The following is a 22,826-nucleotide window of genomic DNA, read 5'->3' as shown; positions in this document are numbered from 1 at the left end:
TCAAGACAGGGATTGGTGGGAAAACTTATTTCCATGGATTCCTGAAGTCGGGTTATGGTAGTGTCAAACTCACCTGTGTCTCTGCAGGAGCGATGGACGAGCCTCCCTTGACCCCGAGTCTTCACTTCCCCTGTTTCACCCAGAGGAATACCTTAATCTTTAGTAGGGTGTGCACTCCATCCTGCATTCGCAGGGGCGCGATTCACACATGGGATTGGTGCCAATGTCTGTAGGCTGAGTTCAGATGCCAAACGCTGTTTTATGCCTTCAAAGCGAGGCCGAGAGTTCAAGGCGCCAGTTTCTTCACTGGCTAGAAAGTCCTTCCCACAAGTGAACGTTGCGCAGAGAATGTTGAGTGTCCAAAATTGTCTGTATTGTCTTTGTTTGACGGTATTTTTGTGGGTGAGTAGCGCTGCGTGTAGAAGCTAGCTGCTGCCGGTTTGCGCAGCGCCTTCAATGCGAGCGTTCCTGGTATTGTCGCTCCCTTTCATTTGCAGAAGAAATTATGCGGAATTAGCGCCTCGAGTCCGGGTTCAGCACTACTGGAGACTTGGTGGTTAGGCAAGTTTGCACAGAGGCTTTTGGGAAGTATGCACCGCGTAGAGAGAGAGAGCGCAGTGAAATAAGCGTCCGCGTTACTGGAGCGAGCACAATGAATAATGTCTCTTCTTTCTTTTACATGGTTTGTGCGCTCGTACAACTAACCTGGATTCCAGCGTTGCGGGAAGATTCGGTGAGTATGCGCAGCGTTACTGATGTGCGCGTGTTAACGCTGTTGTTCTTTGTTGTTACAGGTGCCGATTTAGAAGTCCCCTCTTGACTGGAGATAGCTGCGGCGTGGAGTAAGAACCAGGTAAACTGAAGCTGAATGATCCGGAGCGGGTAAGCAGAAGTAGGATGATCTGGAGTAGGAAAGCAGAAGCAGGATGATCCAGAGCAGGAAAGCAGAAGCAGGATGATCCAGAGCATGGCAAGTGTTTTGCTGATACAGCTCACAGTAAGCAAGACGAAGCACTGGAAGAATCTTGGGTGTGGCTTATACAGCCAGCCCACACCCAAACACTAGAGAGCTCATGAGTTATCTGCCACTTCCTGTTTGGCAACAGGAAGTGGTAACCAGGAAGTTACTACAAACACTAGGAAGGAATGAAAGGAGAGATTTGTTATGGGTTCTTTGTGTGCCTATGCCAGGCCTGCCAAGCCTCCACCAAGCTTGCCTTGCTCCAACTACCTGCCTGATACCCATGACTGTCTTCCCCCTCAGGACCACTCCCAATGGTGTGTATGAGGGCTTTGGTTTCTTAGGATGGTCCCGATGGAATTTCCGCACCAATCGGGGGGCATGCACGTGCGTGCTGGGTTCCCATGATCCGTAACCCTTCCAGTCAATCAAATAATACACGGTCTTTCGTATTTGTTTGGAATCCAATATGTTCTTTACTTCATATTCTGGTGCTTCTTCACCCACTTGTATGGATGCGGGAGGTGTGGAAGTTCGGGTTCTTGGGTGTACTGGTTTTAATAGTGACGTGAAATACGGGATGTATACGCATATGTTGAGGTAACGCCAGTCTCATGGCTGCTTAATTACTTTTTCTATTGTATACGGGCCAATGTATCCACGCTGAAATTTCTTGGGACCATTTAAAGCAATGTGTCTAGTTGCGAGCCAGACTGAGTCTCCCACTTGATAATCTGGGGCTTTTTGTCGATGGTGATCAGCGTTTCTTTTCTGTGTTTCTTTGGCTTGCTGTAGGTTCCTGCTGGCTTCTCTGGCTGCTTTCATGATGCTGGCATGTATATTCTTTACTGTGGGCATTTCAATCTTTTCTGGCGGATCGTAGACCAATGTTCTGGGGTTTCGACCATATATAGTAAAGAAGGGTGTTGCTTGGGTTGTTGAATGTGTTGAGTTGTTGTAGGCATACTCTGCCATCCATAGAATTTCTGTCCAGCTTTGGCTTGTTTGGTGTAATAGACAGCGCAAATACTGTTCCATGGTCTGGTTCGTGCGCTCGGTTTGGCCGCCCGTTTGAGGGTGGTGACTAGAAGACAGACTGATTTCTACTCTTGCCAGGGCACAACATTTTTTCCAAAAACGAGATACAAATTGGCTGCCTCGGTCAGAAACGATTATGGTAGGGAATCCATGTACCTTAACGATTCGGTCTAGAAGGACCTGCGCCAGGGTCTGATCCGAGGGAATACCTTTTAGAGCTACGAAATGGCCCATTTTGGAGAAGAGGTCCACTACTATGAGGATGGTATTATAACCTGAGTTAGGAGGTAGATCAGTGACGAAGTCCATTGATACTGTGTGCCAGGGCGCTGGCAGAATGGTGATTGGCTGAAGGAGGCCAGCTGGTTTTTGCCTGGATGTTTTGTATTGTGCAAACACCTGACAGGTGCCTATGTAGGTGGCAATATCCTCTCGCCAAGTTGGCCACCAATAAGATTTGCTTACTTTCTTCATGGTTTTGGCTATACGTAGGTGGGCTTCTAAAAGCGAGTCATGGTAGTCTGATATGATTGCTTGTTGCAGATCCTTAGTTAGAACGTAGAGGCGTTTTTGGTAGTATGGTAGTTTGTCTTGAATGGTGAACTGATCTCCCTTTGTGTCCCAAGCCAGTAGGTCTTCTTCAAACATATTTTCTTTTATTGTTTCCGGCAGAGTATTTAACGGAGATGGGCCGATGCAGAGGCCGAGAATTATATGGCTGGGTATGATCTCCATCGGGTTAGGGGCATTGTAGACTTCCTCTCCTGTGCCAATGCGTGATAACGCATCCACTTTCCCGTTCTTAACTCTGGGGCGGTAGGTGATTACAAAGTCGTATTCCATTAAGGATAGGGCCCAACAGAGCTGCCTAGAAGACTGAGCTTTTGCTGAGCGTAAGTATTGCAAGTTCTGATCTGTTATTATTGTGATGGTGTGTTTTGCTCCTAGTAAGTAATGTCGCCATTCAAACAGTGCGCTTTTGATTGCTAGGAGTTCTTTCTCAGCAATTGCATAGTTTAATTTACCAAAAGGCAATGGGATAAAGGCATCCGGTTTCAGGATTTTGTTGAGACAATACGGCCCCCAGGGCAATGCTTGAAGCGTCTGTTTCCACGATGTACGGTAAATCGGGCTGTGGGTGTTGCAGAATTGGGGCTGAGGTGAATTTTTCGAGAGCTCGGAAAGATTCTTCCGCCGCTGGTGTCCATTCGAACTTTCGGTGTTTGCACAGCAAGGATGTTATTAGATGTACAATATCTGAGAATCCTGGTATGAAGCGTTGATAAAAGTTTGCAAACCCTAGGGAACTCTGTACTCCCTTTACAGACGTGGGTGAGGACCAAGTGAGGAGTGCCTCCACTTTTCTATTGTCCATCTTGATCCCCTGCGGTCTCAGTACATATCCCAGAAACTCCACCTCGGTGACGTGAAAGGAACATTTTTCTAGCTTTGCGTACAATTGGTTTTCCGCAGTTTGCAGAGTACAGCTCGCACGTGGGTTACATGCTCTTGGGGAGAGGTGGAGTAGATCAGAATGCCATCGATGTAGATGACTGTGCAGACATCGAGGAGTTCCCGTAACACAATTCATAAAATGCTGGAACGCAGCCGGGGCATTGCAAAGCTCAAAGGGCATAACCTGGTATTCGTACAAGCCATAGCGGGTACGGAACAAAGTCTTCCACTCATCCCCTTTCTTCATGCGTACCAGGTGATATGCGCTGTGTAAGCCTAGCTTGGTGAAAATCTTTGCTTGTGTCACCTAGTCTTTGAGTACTGGTCTCAGAGGTAACTGGTACTTATTTTTATGGTGAATTGATTTAGGGCCTGGTAATCAATACACGTTCTTAAGTCCCCCTCTTTCTTCGGTACAAAGAAGAGTGGGGAGGTGGCTGGTGACTTAGATGGTCTAATGAAGCCATTGGCCAGGTATTGATCCAAGTAGGTCCGTAGATGAGCGTTTTCTTCCTCGCTTAATGCATAAATGCGGCTGCACGGTACTTGTGCCCCTGGTTGCCGGTCGATCTGGCAGTCGTAAACTCGATGTGGTGGTAGTGTATTAGCTTGCTCTTTCGCGAACACATCCTGGAACTCCGGGTATTCCTCTGGTAAAGTGCCCACCAAGCCTAAACCTGCTATCTTTTCCTGTGAGGCTAACAATGGGCTTCCTTTGATGTTGTAACTGTCAGGTTTCATATATTTTGGTCATGTATTTTGGTAATTATATTCTGGTAATTTATTCTTAAGTTCCTTAACTTTCCTTGTAACAGGGGGATAGTGTCCCAATTCATCATGGTGGCAAAGAAGCAGGGGTTTGATTGGTCATTAGCAAGCTGAGAGATGATTGGGAGACAATGAGTCTAGGGAGTCTCAGCAGGATTCTAAACTGCCTTTCATTGTCACACCTGAAGCAGGAAGGTCCTGTTTCTTATGAAGTCTGAGTTTAGGCCCAATACAAGTTATCTATGATAAATTACCTTTAGTTTGATTCAACTATCAAGTCAAATCGCCGTGGGACAAGACAAGCTGACAATTTGCTGGGAGCGCTGCGCTTTAGTGCCTAAGGAAAAAAGACTAATGGCAAAGTTATATTTTTTGAAGTAATTTCAAGAGAAATTTCAAACAGAACATTTAAAGAACTTGTGGTTTAATTTAGTTATTCAGAGCCTGAAAGGTTGTTTTTTCTTAAAAACTTCTTGTAACAAACTAGTAATGGTTGTTCATCAAACGTAACTGTTTCAGTGGTTTTAGCTTTCTTTTGTCATTTAGCTGATTAATGGAACGAAGCGCCGTTATGGCGTAATACCTTTACTTATTTACGGGCTGTAGTTCAGTCACGAGACTGCTCCGTTTATATTTCTTTCCTGCGCACATGAAATTGTATGTAGTTTGTGCGCATGCGAGGAAGATGAGTAGTTGCTTGAAGGTTCTACGTCTTCGCGCATATACTAAAAGCTGGAATTTCATTTCCACATACACGCGTTCGTAACCTTCAGCATTTCTTCTTCGCGCACGCGCGCTAACGAGATATAGTGTTTAATCACTAATCTCGGAGTGCGTTACAACAAGGAGTCACACACGATTATAACACATGGACACAGAGCAAGTGATTTGTGTTGAGCACTTGTGTTGCACAAAACTGTTCAAATGAAATTATGAAGCACGCGTGTGAGATTTTAACTATTGCACAATGGGTTCTTGTTTGACAAATTCAGTAAAGCAATGTCTAAAAAGTTATGATTTAATGTTTTCACAACGGTATGTGTAAAGAATATGAAATTTAATGTATAATTACTTCAGCCTTAAGAAAGGAAGGTTTATTTTTCAAGAACTTAGAACTGACTCATTCTCAGCAATTTAAGAACTCTTTTGAACACTATTGAAGAAAGGGTCAAATGCAAGATTCATTTCAAAAAGGATTTTACTTGAAATATAAACTCTGCTTATTCTTCTGCAAGGAAGAAAAGGACATTAATCCTTGTGTCAATCAGGTTGGACTTACATTCTGTTCACTCACCAATCCTTCACAATTAAAGGAGTTGTTTGTGGAACATTTCAGTCACATCCGCAGAATTGGGCTTTAAGAAGTTATCATCTCATTAAAGAGTTTTGGAATAGAAGTAAAGAAAACTTCTTAAATTTACACCTTTCAGATTTCAGGAAGGCAAAAACGGGTATTCATCTCTTCAAGGGTTTTTGGTGGGAGAGAGATATTTTGAGAGAAAGTAACTTATTATTTTCTCATCCTCTGCAGGTGCTCAGCTGTTTCGAGATAGAGAGAGTGACCTGTGCTCTGTTTTTTTTATTTTATCCACTTTCCCCTTTTCCCTGGAGGTGTGGAGATTTCTGTTGTATAACTCAGTAGTTGACTTCACATCTAGGGGGGACCTGTGGGGCCAGCATCTTCTGTGGATTCAGATTCAGGACATGACAGTAACAAGAGGCGCATTCCGTGGAAAAGAGTAAGGTTCTATTTTTGGGTTGTGCGTCTCTAGCCACAGTATCCCAAGAATCAGCTGGAATTGAGGTCCAGCGATAAGGTCGAATCTAATGCTTTCTCTGTGGCCATCTTGGCAGATTAAGGTGATGGTGGAAGTACACTGTGTTACTGGTCCTGAAAGAAGTTGTGTGCCATCCACAGCTGTCAAGCTTTCTGCGGTGTCCTTACGGTGGAATGCTAATCCTAAGGTGTTTATGTCCAGGTAGTTCCCAATAGCCCCTCTGTCTATGAAAGCCTTGAGGGCATGCATTTGGGTGGGCTGTGAAGTGTCTACCAAAACCACAGGAATACTGAAATGTGAGATCCGAGTGCTCCGTTCCTGGCTCGACAGACCGACCTCTACATCTGCCGGGCGTTGGAGTTTTCCGCTACCGCACCTTTGTCTTGCTCTGTGTTATCTAGTACCCCCATTGTCTTCCGTGGGGGTTTAATCGTGCAATTCCGGACTAAGTGACCAGATTGGCCACAATAGAAGCAAAGTTTTTCCTGACACCTCCGTTCTCTCTCCGCCTTGGTGAGTGGTCCCCTGAGAACACCCAATTGCATGGGCTCGGAGTGTGTTTGAGGCTTGTCGATGGGATGCTTCCTTTGGTCGGACATACACTGGTCTATGCGCTGATCGGTTTGGTCGGCCATGCGATCCTGTAACCGGTGGTCTAGTTGAATAGTTAGGTCGATGTATTTACTGCAATCTTCGGGAGGATTAACTACTTGCGCCAAGACATCTTTTAATTCTCCTCTCAGTCCCCGATACAATAACGTTATTAGTTTCTCCTCTGGCCAACCCGATTCGGCTATTAAGCGATTGAATGTGGCGACATATGAGATAAGATCATGACCACCCTGTCGCAGAGAGAGAAGCTCTTCATCCAGGGCCTGACCTCGAGTCCAATGGGCAAATAGTTTTTCCAGTTCACGCTGAAAACCTGGGTAATTTCTCAGTAAAGGGACGTCCCTAAGCACTAACAGGACAGACCAGTCCGCCGCGTGCCCTCCTAAATAGGATAGGACAAAAGCTACTTTAGCATGCTCGTTCAGAAAGGGGTCTGGTTTGCATATGAAATGTAGCCAGCATTGATCCATGAATGCTCCAAATTTCTTGGGATCCCAGAGAAGCGTTCCGGGGGTGCTAAAGGGATGTTGCCTGGAAGCAATACCTGAATGGGTGTGGCTACAGGTGTCACAGTAGGCTGCCCCTGTGGAACTCCACCTGGTAGGGGGACTAGACCAGCTTGGGTCTGTAGGAGCTGTCTTGCCAAATCGTCTGTTTTGTTCCTGTTTGTTGGGGAGAACTCTCTTATAAGGCTAATTTCCCAAACCTAGTGAGTCCCCCAGCAGCTTTGCTGGATTTTTGGGGTTTGTTTTTTTCTCCTGCTAAGAGTGAGACTCTTTTCTTCCCACTCTTAGGCATGATTTGAGGTATGTCTCTGACTATTTGTGTGCTTATGGGCTGTGGGGTCCTTTACACCATAGGGTATCATCTATTTTTTGTGTATGTGTTACACAGCACCCTCAGTGCAGTAACACAGGGGTGTCATAGTGACCCCAAACATAGACTCCATACCCTGGGACTGACTACTGTCTCCCAGGGCATGTAAAGTCACCATTGACTTTAGTAGTCCTAAATTGTGAACAGAGCCAGTACAAACCATCATATTGTGGAAGTACTAAAAGGGGTTAATTATATTGCCCCTGGGTCTATTTTCAAGGGGGCACTGTCCAGTCCCCCCTTGTCGAGTTTCTGGCTGGTGGCAGTGGTTACCACGCAAAATTTTCCACCAGAATATTTCCTATGGAATTTTCCCATTGATTTTAAACGCACCACTTTTTGGTGCAATGTTAAAGATACCGCAGGTTTATTTATTTAATATTAAATCAACGGTTGGGTCTTTTTGCCAGAACTCTTTTCTAAAATGGCGTTTGTGTCCATCTCTGTAACTGACCAAGGTCGAGCCCTTTGTTCCACTTTTTGGCGGGCTTCTCCACAGAAGCCCTCCAAATGGTGCCACTCTGTCTGGGTTCCACAGGATGTGTGGGGAGGGGAATTGGCACCCTGCATTGCATTGCCTTAGCAACCCAAGTCGCACTCTGTTCTGATTGGCCCAGTGGTGAGCCGCCTGGCTCACCACTTAGCATGTTTGAGTGATCAGCTAGGCTGTTGAATGGGGGGTTTTCTGCATAAAAGCAGGGGTTTTGGGACTGGAACTTCAGAAGTCGCCACAGGACCTAAGAAATCCTAAGAGGGAAGAAGCTGAGCCATCTGCAACGACAACACCACCGGTGGAGCCCTGCTGCAACGACCTCACCACTTTCCCGACAACAAAAAGAGATCTTCTGCTGGAAGAGTCTTCTCCCTCTGAGCTGGTGGGATCAACCATTTCTCCACTTCGCCTTCCAAAGACGTCTCTTGGTTGACTCACCCGTGCCAAGCACCCCGGCGACCGGATAGCCAAGCTTCACCACTTTGACCGCGAATAAAAGGAATGCACCTTTTACCGACGAACTCCACGGCTGGTCTCTTCCCTGGGCAGTGCAACGACTACAAGTTTCCTCCTCGATGAGATCTTCTCTTCCCCTGGTCGAAACCACGACTTGCATCCACTGCCAGGAACAACTGCCGCCACTAGAGCTTCCTCTCTTTAAGGTACTGTGTTCAACCTGGCCTCCCTTTTTTCGGATTGCTAAAGGTGACCCTTAAATCCTTGGCTTTCCAACTGGGTTGGCTCCAGACCTAACTACTTCTCGAATCACCCCAACCTCTTTTGAACACTCTGCAAAGACTTGTAGTGCATTTTAAACCGTGTTATCCTGGGCACATTTCGCTTTGCTCCATTTAAAGTGCGCCTGGCCTATGAACTTTGGCTCTACAGTGTATACTGCCTTCACTGACTTGCTTTGGACTTAGAAAAGTGTTGGGAATTGTTTTATTTTTAGCTCTGCCTTCTTCTCTCCCTTTAGCTTAACTATTGGAGTGCCATCTAGGTTACACGCTCACATCTGTTTTAACAAATAGTGGTGTTTTAACTCTGACTTGTCTAATAGTTATCAAGGGAGGTGTTTCTACTTTATCTGACTGTGTTTTAACTTGCTTTATTACCTAAAGTGTGTTTTAAATAAATTATATACTTTTGATACAAAGCTCTGGTCAGTGTTTGCTTGTTCCACTGTGTTTTTGGCCCTATTGTGTATACTCTATATACTGCCTTACTCTTCTTCAGAGAAGTCTGTCTGCTCAGCTACAGCTACCAGGTAAATCTGGGTGGTGCAGACTGCTACCAATTGGGTTTACTGCTTACTCCTGTGTCAATCTTTTTGCAGTGTTCCCCAAGGGAACTGCACAGGATTCTGCCCAACACTGTTGACTACCAGTTTGCGTCTAAAGGCATTTGTCTCTGAGCGGGCTGCATGCACCTCGGCCCGTAGTTCACCTAACAATAGGGAAAGCTGGTCTACCTCGGAGGTTTCCATCGCTCAGGCAGAGGTGTTGAGGATGGCTTTGTGTTCTGTCACACTCACCTGTGTCTCTGCAGGAGCGATGGACGAGCCTCCATAGACCCAGAGTCTTCACTTCCCCTGTTTCACCCGGAGGAATACCTTGATCTTTAGTAGGGTGTGCACTCCATCCTGTATTCGCAGGGGCGGGATTCACTCATGTGAGTTCAGATGCCAAACGCTGTTTTATGCCTTCAAAGCGAGGCTGAGAGTTCACGGCGCCAGTTTCTTCACTGGCTAGAAAGTCCTTCCCACAAGTGAACGTTGCGCAGAGAATGTTGAGTGTCCAAAATTGTCCGTATTGTCTTTGTTTGACAGTATTTTTGTGGGCGAGTAGCGCTGCGTGTAGAAGCTAGCTGCTGTTAGGTTTGCGCAGCGCCTTCAATTCGAGCGCGCCTGGTAATGTCTCTCCCTTTCCCTTGCAGGAGAAATGATGCGGTATTAGCGCCTCGAGTCCGGGTTGAGCGCTACTGGAGACTTGGTGGTTAGGTAAGTTTGCACGGAGGCTTTTGGTAAGTATGTACCGCGTAGAGAGAGCGCAGTGAATAATGTCTCTTCTTTCTCTTACAGGGGTTTGTGTGCTCGTACAACTAACTTGGATTCCAATGTCGCGGGAAGATTCGGTGAGTTTGCGCAGCGTTACTGATGTGCGCGTGTTAACGCTGTTCTTCTTTGTTCTTACAGGTGCCGGTGTAGAAGTCCCCTCTTGACTGGAGATAGCTGCGGCGTAGAGTAAGAACCAGGTAAACTGAAGCTGAATGATCCGGAGCGGGTAAGCAGAAGTAGGATGATCCGGAGCAGATAAGCAGATGCTGGCTGATCCAGAGCACGGCAAGTGTGTTGCTGATACAGCTCACGGTATGTAACACGAAGCACTGGAAGAATCTTGGGTGTGGCTTATACAGCCAGCCACACCCAAACACTAGAGAGCTCATGAGTTATCATGCACTTCCTGTTTGGCAACAGAAGTGGTAACCAGGAAGTTACTACAAACACTAGGAAGGAATGAAAGGAGGAATTTGTTATGGGCTCTTTGTGTGCCTATGCCAGGCCTGCCAAGCCTCCACCCAGCTTGCCCCAACTACCTGCCTGATACCCATGACAGGTAGTTGATTGTCCAAGGGGTGGAGGGTAATGCTTGTGCGAAATAGGAGTTAAAACAACATGGTGTCAGTGCGCAGCCATTTTGGACACTCATCTTCCATCATTATTATAACGTCTGCGTCTCTGCGGGCTTTGGAAAATAAACAAGCATTTCAGTAGCAAAAGCAGAGCCAGGTCACATAGCTAGTGGACCTACTGTGGAGAATGGTTGTTGTATTGTCCACTGAAGGACGAATACAAGGAGGGAGTCGGAGCATCCTGCAGGTGCATAAGGTCTCTGGGAATGAATGCGAGGAGAGGGGCGCTGGGTTTTTCCACTTCTGACTTTTTTTTCTCACTCTCTGCCCCTTCAACTTGTGATCTGCTCTTAGGCCGAGGTCAGACACAACTGAGAAGGTTGGGGATATGCCCCCATAAAGGAGAGGGCATTCTGTGATAAAATTAGTTAGAACTTGGACCCCCAGGTGATGAGGTCTCGCTGAGAGGGAGGACACTCTGCCTCAGACCCCCCTTGGTATGAGTGATCTCTTTGCCTACCTGCTCTGGGACTAAGCAGTGCTGAAGCGGTCAAGATGAAGATGTCTTCTATGTCCTTATTAACAGTGATGCCTTCTTTTCATATGTTTGTATATGTTTGATTATATGTTTGCCTATGTATGCCAAGCTTATATCTATATATGTATATTGAGTGAGCCATTTTCGATGTTTATTATAACAATTAGTCTAAGTGTGATTTTGTGCCTATCCGACTCCACCAACTTGTTTTGCCAGAGGCCAGGGAAACGTAAGAAATAAGGTTCTCCTCATTTGGCCAAGCAAAAGCAAAACAGATACTTATGTGACGACAAGAAGATAGAAAATGGATTAGGATGGACAACCAAGAAACTCATATATCCAGCCCAGATGGGAGAACGAATAAGGGTCATCCAGATGGATACATTGAATTGTTCGGAACACCATAGTAAAACCAGGAGAGCTAAAATGTTGAGAAAGACCTCAGCTGGTGCTATATGGACGTCTTCTCACTGGTACTGATGGGAAGAAGGGTTATTGGCCTGCCCTGCACATCTATTAAAGGAACAATCAGCTAGCTTAGTGAAAATAGTGAGTGACAACTGTCTGGAATCGTGGGCCAAGCACTCAAAGGTACTCACATGGGTCAAAATGAAGCAGGACCAGTTCCTATTATACCGCTGAAAAATGCAACAACATGCTTTAGGAACATTGGTCTGATCCTGTTGGGACAAATACAGAATGTAAGTATATAAATGAAGTCCTACGAATGGATGCAGGAACTGCAGTGTTAATGGATCGATATTGAGCCTGTGGATCCAGAGCCTACATTCAGTTGCCTATGAAATGGGGAGGAATATGCTCCATTGTGATGATACATGTACCCGCACTTGTGATCCCACAAAGTGATCTCCATATTGACGAGTTTCCAAAAATGGATGGCCATTTAAGAAAGAGGCGATCACCTGAATTTCGTTGATTGAGAAGCAATTATTTTTCACCAAAATGGAGATTTATGACAATATCCCAGATGAGCATAAATTGTTCAGCAAGACGGCAATGATAATAACATCTATATTCTTGACAGGACCTCAAACTGCAGTAAATGCTAAATGGCTCTGGATTACCAGATGGGAGCTGTTGCAGATGATCAACTCAACAATAAAATGATTCAATGCAATTAGAGAAGAATTGAGAGCCATTTGGCTGATGACTCTCCAGCATCGGTATGTCCTGGATTTGATTACAGCAATGGAAGGAGGCGTGTGATCCAAGGTCATCCTGGGACAATGTAAGAAGACGGCCAAGAAAGCTATTGGGCTGAAGGTAATGGTTGATATTAATGCTGGAACAATCGAGCAAACTGAAGCCAGCAGTCGAGAGCACAAAGAAAAGTAGCCTTGCACCTCCAGGAACTATCACTATCCCAAGGATTGGAAGTAGTATGCGGGACAATGGATATTTTGTTCAACAACAGAAAATTGACGATCCATGACAGGGAGTGTGGATGAACATATAAAAAATGCTGGTAACCTGAGGGGGGTAACGAAGATATGGGTTCTGAAGAAAAGAAAATATGATTAAATGGTAGCAGGCATAGCAGGACTGGCAGAAGAAGGAGCAAAGAGTTTGGTCGAGAACTCAACCAGATAGGGGAATGCAGAGGAGGAGGTACCAGTCTTCTCCCTAGTTTTCGCCCCTTGCCACCCTCATATTGGGAGGACAGACGAAGAGCCATGATGCAGAACCCATGCCTGAATCCTTGCAATGATCCTGCAGCCCATCAAGTATATGAGAGACAGTGGAGAAAGTTACCAAGAAGGATGCACTTTGCTGAGCTGTCGAAATGTAGCCATTAACAGAATGGATGTGCATTAAAACAAAATCCACCGACAGCAAAAGAATGACAAAGAAGATATAAGAACCTATGCTGAAACAATATGAAAATACTTAAGAATGACGATGTAACTAAAGCACTAAGAGAAAGATGTACTCCATGATGCAGTACTCCCGAAAAAAGAAAAGAATGAGGTGACTCACTGGTCAATAACTGTAAATACGCTGAAACGGAAGGTCGAAAGAATACATAGAAGCTTGCTTACGAGAGGTATATATTCAACGTTTAGGACGGCCGTTAGAAGAAGATTGACAACTGCTTATATGAATCAACCCAGCTACCTCAAAATATGCGCCAAGGATCTTCAAGTGAAAAGCCGATGAAGAAGTTGTTTTCCCTTGTAAAATAGAGGAGTACATTGGCTTGGAACCAAGGATACTATTTCGAGAGATGAAGGAAAAGCACAAAGGGAGTCTAAAGAGCAGACCATGTGCAAGGACATATATCCCGAAGATTAGGAGGAACAATAAGATTCATGGATGCCAAATATTGGACAATTAAAAGGGCATGAAGTTTGGATGGGCTAGAGTGAGCAAGTCTATAAAGGTCAAGACGACGAACTGGACCCAGCATAATTGATCAAATGGTGTTAAATGCACTATCGACATGGACAATTCCACGGTCTTGTAACACGTGACGAAGAGCTCACAAACAAGGGCTATTCATTAGGTCTGAAGCTAAGATACTGGTGTGCCTACACTCCCTCAAAAGTTCTGAGACAGTGCAGACTGGCAAAGTCAGTCTTCAAACAGAAGACAATGGCATGAGGCCCATCGATGAGAGAGGGTAGGTTAATTGGGTAAACAAGGGGAGTGCTGACATATCTTCAAGCACCTGGGTTTTCGGATCTATGTACGTGCTGATAGCAAGCCGAATGTCCAAGGTTGGAGTTGGATTGCCAACCAATCAGAAAAGCTTGCCATGCACCCTTGCATAGAATGTTGCAAAGTTTTATCCTGCTACCATATTCTCTGTTATGATGAGTATATTAGACTGCATGTATAGAAGTAGCTCAGGATGTGTCTCACAGACAAGAGACCGCCAGTGAGGGATTAACACGAGTATTATTTATATGTAGACATGTTCCCGTAATCTAATCCCACCCCTTGATAGGTTTTATAGTTTGTTGCGTAGGATGATGTCATAGGTGACGCATCATAAGCTGAGTATAATCAAGACGACAGTGATCCTGCATGAATCAGTTTGATGAGTGTGTATTCGCCCTGCTTTACTACTTTGAGAATAAAGCAGTATTTTAGAATCTCTTTTGAGTCTGACCGGTTATTTGGTCTGAAATATTTTACTGGTAATTCTATCTAGCAGACAGACGCAATACAAAATGTATAGTGAAAAGTTGAATAAAATGAAGTATGTTGAGGAAACAGATGTATTTGTTCATGTTTCCTGAACTCCCAATGAGGAGAGGGGTGGGTGGGTGCATGTAAAACTAAGCAGATGCAAGCATCAGAAAGAAAATTACAGGTACGTAATGTTTGTCTTCTGAGGCTTGTGGGTCTGCTTGGAATCACATGCTTCACAGAGTAGCAAGCACTACCATGTGAAGGCGTGGGTTGATGGAAGGAACAGAGGCAAATACATGTTTTAATACTGCCTGTCCCATTTGTGTCTCATTTCTGGCTTGTTTGTTGGCACAATAATGCGGTGTGAAGTGTGTACATATCTCCAAGTTGCTGCCTTGCAGATAGCATCAAGTGATAAATTGGCAATAAATGCCAACGTGGGCCCCGAGGATTGTGCCGGTGGTGTGAATGGTAGATCTTTGTTTGCTGATGTGTTACACTTCTGAATGCATTTTAAAAAATACATTTGGCAAATGCTGCTTTGAGACAGGGTCTCCTTCTCTTCAGGCTGCCAGAGACGCACAGAACTGGTCTGTATTCCTGAGTGGTTTTGTTGCGGTAGTACATGACTGCTCTGCGCACATCTAGTGTGTGGAGGTTCTCTCTCACCAGAGTCCTATGGTTTTTGAAATAAAGCAGGCAATTCAATGGACTGGTTAACATGGAATTTAGAAAAGTACTTTGACCTTGTTTTTATGCATTGTTACAAAAGGTTATGACAGAAAGATTTGAAGCTCACTTAACCTCCGAATAGACGTAATCGCAACAAGGACAAAAGTCTTTTAAGTGAGATCTTGGAGGCTTGCCTTATGCATTGGCTCAAAGGGTGATCCCAACGTTTAAATCCCAACCTGGAGGAGGGTTTGCAACTGCAGGATAATATTGTTTTACACCTTCCTTGAAGGCTTTAACGACTGAAACTCTCCACCATGAAACCTAGCTTTGTGATGTTGTATAAGCAGAAAGGGCAGCCAGATGGACTTCTAAAGAATTAAAGACCAAACCTTGAGTCCAACAGTAGTGCACTATTTGTGATAGTGTACAATCAATATTGTTGAAGTGTGACTTTTTTATTTTTATTTAGAATTATATAGTTTACATGTTAAACTTTTCATTTATCAACTTTGATATAGTTATGCCTCTTATGTTGCTTTCAATTTGCATACATTTAGGGAAACAAAAGCATTAAAGTAGAAGGATAGCATGAGTCACGGGGGTGATGTTAATCAAGTCTGGGGCTTGTCGAGTTCCAGTGTGTTAACAACTGGACGATTGTGTAGGTTAATTTTTTGTCTTTTCCCACTAGGATCTTTGCCCATCTGGTTTGTGTGTCCATTTGCTGTGCCGAGATCTTAAAGTGGTCTCCAAAAAGCTCTCTATTATGGAGTGCCCGGCACTAGCACAAAAATGTGTAGCAATGTTTCTTGCGATTGTTGGTTGAGGCAAAAGCAGCAGTATTGCTCTGTCATGTTAATTTGTCTAATTTTTGCAAGTCTATATCTCGTGGGGATGGTATTCAGGCATACTTTCAAAAAAGTATCACAAATTGTTTGATCTGGAAATAGATTCAGGTAGGTTGGCAGTTTGTTGATGGCCCTAATGTCTATTTCACAGTGTAGGTTCATATATGATATGATGTTTTCTCTCGGATGGTCTTGGCCCAGTCATTGTGCTTAATCTTTGTATTGGTGTGCTGCGGGCGTTGTAGTAGCATTTCCATGGAAATAACTTAATCAGTTGTTGTTCCATATCATGTTTCCATGCATTCAGTGCTGTCTTGTTCATAGCGTTTGTCTGAATAATTTGCATAGCCTGAGTTTTGTAATTGTTCATTACTTTGCAAAATAAATCAAGTTGTTTCCATAGTACGATGGATGCAATGGACTGTGTTGCTATTTCAAATCTTATTCTTGCCATAGGGTAGTTTCTGGGTAGTGATAGAATCTTCTGCCAGAACATTGCTTTGTATTTTTGCCACGCAAGTTGTGTAGAGTTGAGCATAGTTTCACTCCCATATAAGTAATTATAGGTATGGCTTTTTGCCTATAGAAGGTGATGGTCGGCTGGAGCGCATATTTTCCATATTTACGGTGGAGAAAACATCCTTGTCTGGCTAGAGGCTATTTTTCCTTCAAAGTGGGTCATCCATTCTTATTCTGTTCTGGATTGGTTCATTAGGATACCCAGATATTTAAAAGGTAGTCACTACTAACAGGTCTTTGCCATCTAAGTTAAGGGCGGGTATCTTTTTTTTCTGGTTGGTAGATTCGTTAGATTCATAATATTGGTTTTCTTTGTGTTGATTTGGAGTTTGCTGGTCTACATGTAGTCTCCCATCATCTTCAGGCTTGCTTGTAGGCCAGAGGTCGTTTTGTCCATCAGAACGATGTCATCAGCGTACATCATTATGGGGATAGGCACTGAATTAATCTTGGGGGGGGTGAATGTGTTTGCTTTCATGTGGTCTTCAAAATCGGCTGTATACAGGTTGTACAGGGTTGTCGCTAGGGGGCATCCTTGTTTCAGTCCGTTCCATGTCTTTATAGGTGTTGTGACTCCATCTTTTGTTAGCCTAAATGAGATGTATGTATTGGGGTATAAGAGCTTTATGGGCTCTGTGATCTCCCTTGGGCAGTTCCAGGCCATTAGGTTGTGCCACAGCTTTCGCTTATTTATTGCATTGAGTGCCATATGGAGGTCAACGAATGCCACGCAGACATGGGTTTTGTTCAGTATGGCTGCTTGCTTAATGATATTTAGAATCATTAAGTTTACATTGGTTCCTACATTGGCGGTGAAGCCAGTTTGTCTGACCGCAAATTTATTTTCTCTTTTAGCCCACTCGGTTAGCTTGTTCAATAGAAAAGTGGTGAACAGTTTGCCCAAGGGATCGAGTAGGGCTATCAGTTGATAATTGGTCAGATCATCTCTGTCTCCTTGTTTGAACATTGGAATGAGGGTAGCCATTTTCCAGGTTGATGGGATCTGATTGAGTTTTTCGATTAGGATGAGCAGTTGATCCGCCAAATTCGCCCACAACTCTGGGGCTTGTTTGATGATGGCATTCGATAAGCCGTCTGGGCCAGGAACATGAGACGTGTTGAGTTAATCATCATCATCAATAAGTCTTTTTTGTCCCATGAGATTTTCCATTTCTTGGGCTGATGTTTTTAATTACTTGTGGGATCTGAAGGTAACATTTTTATAGAGAGCGGAAAAGTGTTATAGCCATTTATTTTATGTTACATTCGATAAAAGCTGGTTCTGATGTTGTAAGTTGTTATTTAACAGGTTCCATAGCTCTCTTGAGTTTCGATTTTGAAGTGTTGCAAAAATGGCTTCTGAGTCCGTTTGGTGTAATGTCATTTTCTGAGATTTCATCCAGTCAGCATAGGATTGTTTGGCTGTTTTGATCTTTTTAATGTTGTCTTTGTTGATATTTTTCCTCAATAGTCTGAGTTTTTGGCAGATTTCTTTCATTTTATCTTCGATTTCGATAATGTATTGGTGTTCGAGTCTTTTTGTTTATTCCTAGTTGGTTCACTTTTTGTTGGAACGGAATCAACAGCCATTCAGAATTCAGCTTTGCATGGTCTTCCATAATCGAGATTTTGAAGGAAGATGGTAAGCCGCTTATTTGTGTTTGATTTATTCTTAGTCTAGACCTCACACCATTTATTTGCAGTGGTAGGAGATGTTTCTTTCTCCTCTGTGTGTGACCTGACCAGAATACAGTGAGTTTGTGATGATCGCTGTTCAAAGTCTGGATATTTTCTGATTTCACTATTGAATCTCCAAGACCAGTGGACACATAGATGTAATCTATCATGGCTCTAATATTCCCTTGCGTCCAAGTTGGTATTAGCTTGTTATGATGATCTAAGGAATTTCCTGTTAGGCTCATGTTTCTGATTTGGATTTCTTTGTTCCATCTACGGGTTCTGTCTTTTGAATCCCAGTGATTTGACCGAAGGGGAAATTATCGAGGCTGAAATATCCAAAAACGAAATTTTCGAATTACCAAAAGTTCGAACACTTTGTTTTTGGACATTTCAGCCCTGATAATTTGCCAAAACACACATTCTCACACACACACCCATAACACCACCCCCCCACACCCCCACGCACACCACCAACATACACAAGCCCCACTTACCTTCACGCTGGTTCCTGCAGCGCCAGTTACCTTTCACTTCTGTGATTGGGAACTGGCGCTGCAGGGTCCTTTTCTTTCTTTTTTTTTTTTAAAAACGGACGGCTGCGGGGGTGTCCCCCACAGCCTCCGCTCGCTATACCATAAAGTATAGTGAGCGGGGCAATGCTGGGGACACCCCCGCAGCCCCTGTTTTTTTTTTTTTAATGCTACCACCAGAGGATCGAACTTTTGGTGTTCGATCCTTTGGTGGTAGCATTTTTAGAACTTTTGGTGGTTTCGACCTTGTTTTCGGTCATTTCGACCTAAACCCTGTCTTTTAGCTCTCTTTGTTCTAAACGCTGGCCCTTTCTGTCAAAAAGTTGAACGTTGTGGTCACTGCATATGATAAATTCAAAATTTTTGATACTTGAGAGCAGCTTCATCGATGGTTGTGAAGACGCTATCTAAGAAGATTTCGTCATTAATGGACAGTGGATTCCAATACAGGTTTAGAATCGCCAAAAATCTTGGTTGGTGTGGTCTTGTGTGGTTGCTTTCTTTGTTCTGCTTCATCTGTTATCCGTATAATGGAGCATTGAATCCATGGGCTCAGATTGGTAACGTCAGCTATAATCCAATCTGGGTCCATTTTGATAATGGTCACAGACCAGAGGAGGCTCTCCATTGGTTTCTTTGAATGGCTGGGTTTAAATGGGTTATGTATCCATCGCAGCATGGTGTTTGTGAAATCCAAGTTTCCTGTAGGCATATAATTTGGAAGTTCTCAAGATCAGGAACTGCTTGCTCATATAAATTCCTATGGCCTCTGGTGTTCCAAGAGTAAAGGGACCAGCAGTAGTTATGTTGTGTCGTTGATGGTTATGAGCGAGTTGTCTCAGCATTTGTCCATTTCTCTCGGTTGTCATCGAGTTCTCTCCATATGAAATGTTTTGTGTAATTAGTTCTCGCTCTATAATTAGGACTGTCTCTTTGCTGGCGTTGAGCGAAAATTCTAGATTTCTCATTGGCCTTTGTTATGGATCTTCTTAGTTGCTGTTTCCTGCTCCATGTATCGTCTATGTCTAGCGGTTCTTGTTTTACATTTTTCTGCATTTGTTTAACTTGCGTTGGTGTTTCTATGGCTTCCAAGCATTGGAATCCCCGACTATATAAAGTTTGTTTCATTGATAAAATGCGCTTCATAGCAAGTTTATCTTGAAGTTCGATCTGTACTGTATCCAGTGTAGTTTCATCATTGAATATCACGACCTTGATGTCGTCCGATTGTATTGTCATCATATTTGATATTGCGTGAAATAATCGTAGCACGTTCGTCCTATCGAGTATAAGAGGGTCAATTCTTCGCTCAACTCTGGCCAGATTGATGATGTATTGGGCTTTTTGTTTTCGTGGATCAATGAATGTGTGACTTTCTACACCAAACCACACATCTTTTCCATTTGTTAAAGTAGCAGTGTTGTGGGTTTGATTTACAGGGTTCTTTTTTATATGTACATGCATCTGTCAGGCAAATTAAGGTGTCCACACTATGACATCAGGAGCTAAGTTGAATATTTCAGACGCTCACATTGGAGTGAAAGACTAATGCGTCTTTGGTCTGGATTACAGCCCCTAGGAACTGTTTTTGCTGGCTGGGAGTTAGGCTTGACTTTTTGTTGATTGAAAACCCTAGTTGATGCAAAAGACTTTTTTTAGTGTGTAGTTAGGTGACATATTTCTGGTCTTTCTCCGGTTATTAGCAAGTCATCTAGATAAGGGTACACTGGGATTATGTCTCTGCCTAGATATGCTGCTAACACTGCTACTTCCTTTGTAAAAACATCTGGGGCTGATGTATATCAAAAGGGAGTACTTTGAACTGATAATGCGTCCAACCCACTTTGAACCGTTGATATTTTGGATGCACTTGTAGCATTGAAATATATGCAAGAATAAATCTTTCATCTCTAGTGTTGCCATAAAGTCTCCCTCTGAGCAATGGGATGACTTCTTGTAGAGCTGTCATCCCGAACTTGAGGTTTGACAAGTGTTTGCTGGACTTAAATCCACGACTGTCCGTTTTGTTTCGTCTTTTTTTGGAACAAGTACATACACTGGATAAATATACTTGTTCACCTCCGACGTAGGGACCAGTTCTATGGTCTATGGCTCCCTTCTGAAGCAGCATCTCTACCATTTCCTGCAGAATTTGCTGGTGTTTAACAGAATTTTCTTCTGTCGTGGTGGATGATCGTGCAACTGCTCTTGGAACTCCACACAATAACCGTGTTCTGTGATTCCCCTCCCATACATTGGCGATTGTGCTATGCAACCCCTGCTGGGGTATGGGAGGGAAAAAAACTCCCAGTCATTTGTTTTGAAGTGGTTGCTGAACCTCATGCGGTTTGGCCCCTTTCTCTGCCACAACCCCTGCAAAATTGTCCTGGGAATCGAGTTTTTGTTCCCTGTCCATTGGTGTTAAACCATGTAGATTAACCTGTCACTGTAGAGTAGGTTGCCTGTGCTGGTGATCGGGAGTAACACTGTCCAAGAAAAACAAGGTGGTTGACTGTGATCCCCTTTGAAAGGGGCGATTTTCTGATTTGGTTTAATGTCTTTATAGTTTTGTGATCTTTAGTAGTAGCTTCCAGTGCCTCATCAATTGGTTTCCCAAACAAGACATGTTTTCTATAGGCATATTAAATAAAGTTGCCTGTGTTTCTATACTAAAACTGGAATTTCAAAGCCAAGCATGCTTCTTGATTAAGGTTCCTTCGGCAACCACTACCGTTTGTTTCTGCGGCTTTTAGGGCGTTTGTATGGACTGCATTAGCAGTTGGCTTGCCTTCTGCTAGTGTTTTAGCATTTCAGATTTAATGGGCTCTGGAGCTTTATTAAACAGCTCTCCATGCTGTCCTAATGGGCTCTATTATAACTAGCCATAAGCAAAGTGTTGTTAGCTATAAGCACTTGGTAGGCTGCCGAGGTAGCAACTGTTTTGTCAAAAGCATTTTTTTTGCTTTCCTTGTCCGGTTGGGCTTCAGATGTTGCTAAAGGTGTTCCTGTCATTTAAAGTATTGTAGTGAAAAGTATGGAATCCAGCTTTAAATGACACCTTGTTGTAAGGGTCCAGATCCAGCACCGTCAGGGGTGGTGCATGTACCAGTTACGCAAGTAACGTGATGACGTCACTACACATGGCGTAGGTAGTATAGATATAGTTTGTTAAGACACAGGAGCTGGCGCAAGAATTCCCACAGGGGGACATGAGTGCCATCTCGTCTAGTGATGGAGTTGCTGGTGCTGTGCGAGCATAGGGTGCAAGTTGTCTTCTGGGGTATTGGGGAAGTGGGACTTTTGAGCAAAATATGAACATTAGAGAAGCCATGTTTTGTAGGCCCATATAAGGAAAGTATTATTGCAGACAGCACATAAATAAGGGCTGCAGGCCTTTGTGACAGCAAGGTTAGTTACTGAATACTCAGCAGAAACAGTGCACAGTAACCAGGTTCACAGGAGAACGCAATCTTATCGAAGTTGCACCATGAGATACTTTCGAGGCCACTGAGCCAGGCACCTAGGTGTCCAAAGAGAATAGTCAGCAAAAACGGAATTAAATACAGTTAATTAAAATATATTTACGGTGCTGGGTAGTTTTTTTAAGAAGCATGTCTGAGAACAGAGCTGGTGGGATAGAGCGATGGGGCAGGGCTGAGGTGCGCATCACAGGGAGCCTATCAGCAGAGAGGTTTCGGTGTTCCTCGAGTACAACATTGTAAAGTGTACTCGCTGATCTCCACGGGGCACATCATTGGTCAGAAACAGTGAGAAAGTCTTGCCCTGTGCCATCTCAAGAGATCATGTTCAATCAGTATGCAGCAGGGTATGCATTTGTATATTGAACAGTGCCAACCAATGACCATTAAATGTTTTTTGACTAATCAGCACAATAACATAATTGCGGGCGGTGTGGAAAGGTTTGTGACGTCACAAGGGGTGTTGAGGTGATTTTGTTCCAAGAAATGGTTTATCCAATGTAAGCCACCCAACTTAAGGAACACTATAGGGGTGTGATGTATTTCCACCAATAAGCACATGTGACCTACCCCAAAATTGGAACTAAAATGTTGTATGATAAACTTGAAATTTGTGTATAAAACGTGCAGCCGTAGTAGGCGGCGTAGAGAGCTCATTTCATGGTTCTATGTCATTATTTTGATTTTTGCAGGTCACCTAACCAAAAGACCGTTTTTTTTTTACGGCCTACAAAAATGGAAATAATGACATTCTCCCCCACCCCCAACCCCAGCCTCTTCCAGTTTATA

General features: G+C 43.8%; 1 protein-coding gene across 1 annotated transcript in view; it reads right to left on the bottom strand.

The window, feature by feature from the left end:
• LOC138580803 (TBC1 domain family member 10B-like) overlaps positions 1–22,826 on the bottom strand; it is a 977,369-nt gene that overhangs the window by 289,460 nt on the left and 665,083 nt on the right. The gene's annotated exons all lie outside the window — the stretch shown is intronic.

This window comes from Ambystoma mexicanum, chromosome 3p, assembly GCF_040938575.1.
Source record: "Ambystoma mexicanum isolate Mex_15411 chromosome 3p, UKY_AmexF1_1, whole genome shotgun sequence".
Classification (NCBI taxonomy): Eukaryota; Metazoa; Chordata; class Amphibia; order Caudata; family Ambystomatidae; genus Ambystoma; species Ambystoma mexicanum.
Note: the sequence above shows the minus strand (reverse complement) of the source record. Positions and strands in the feature narration are given on the sequence as shown.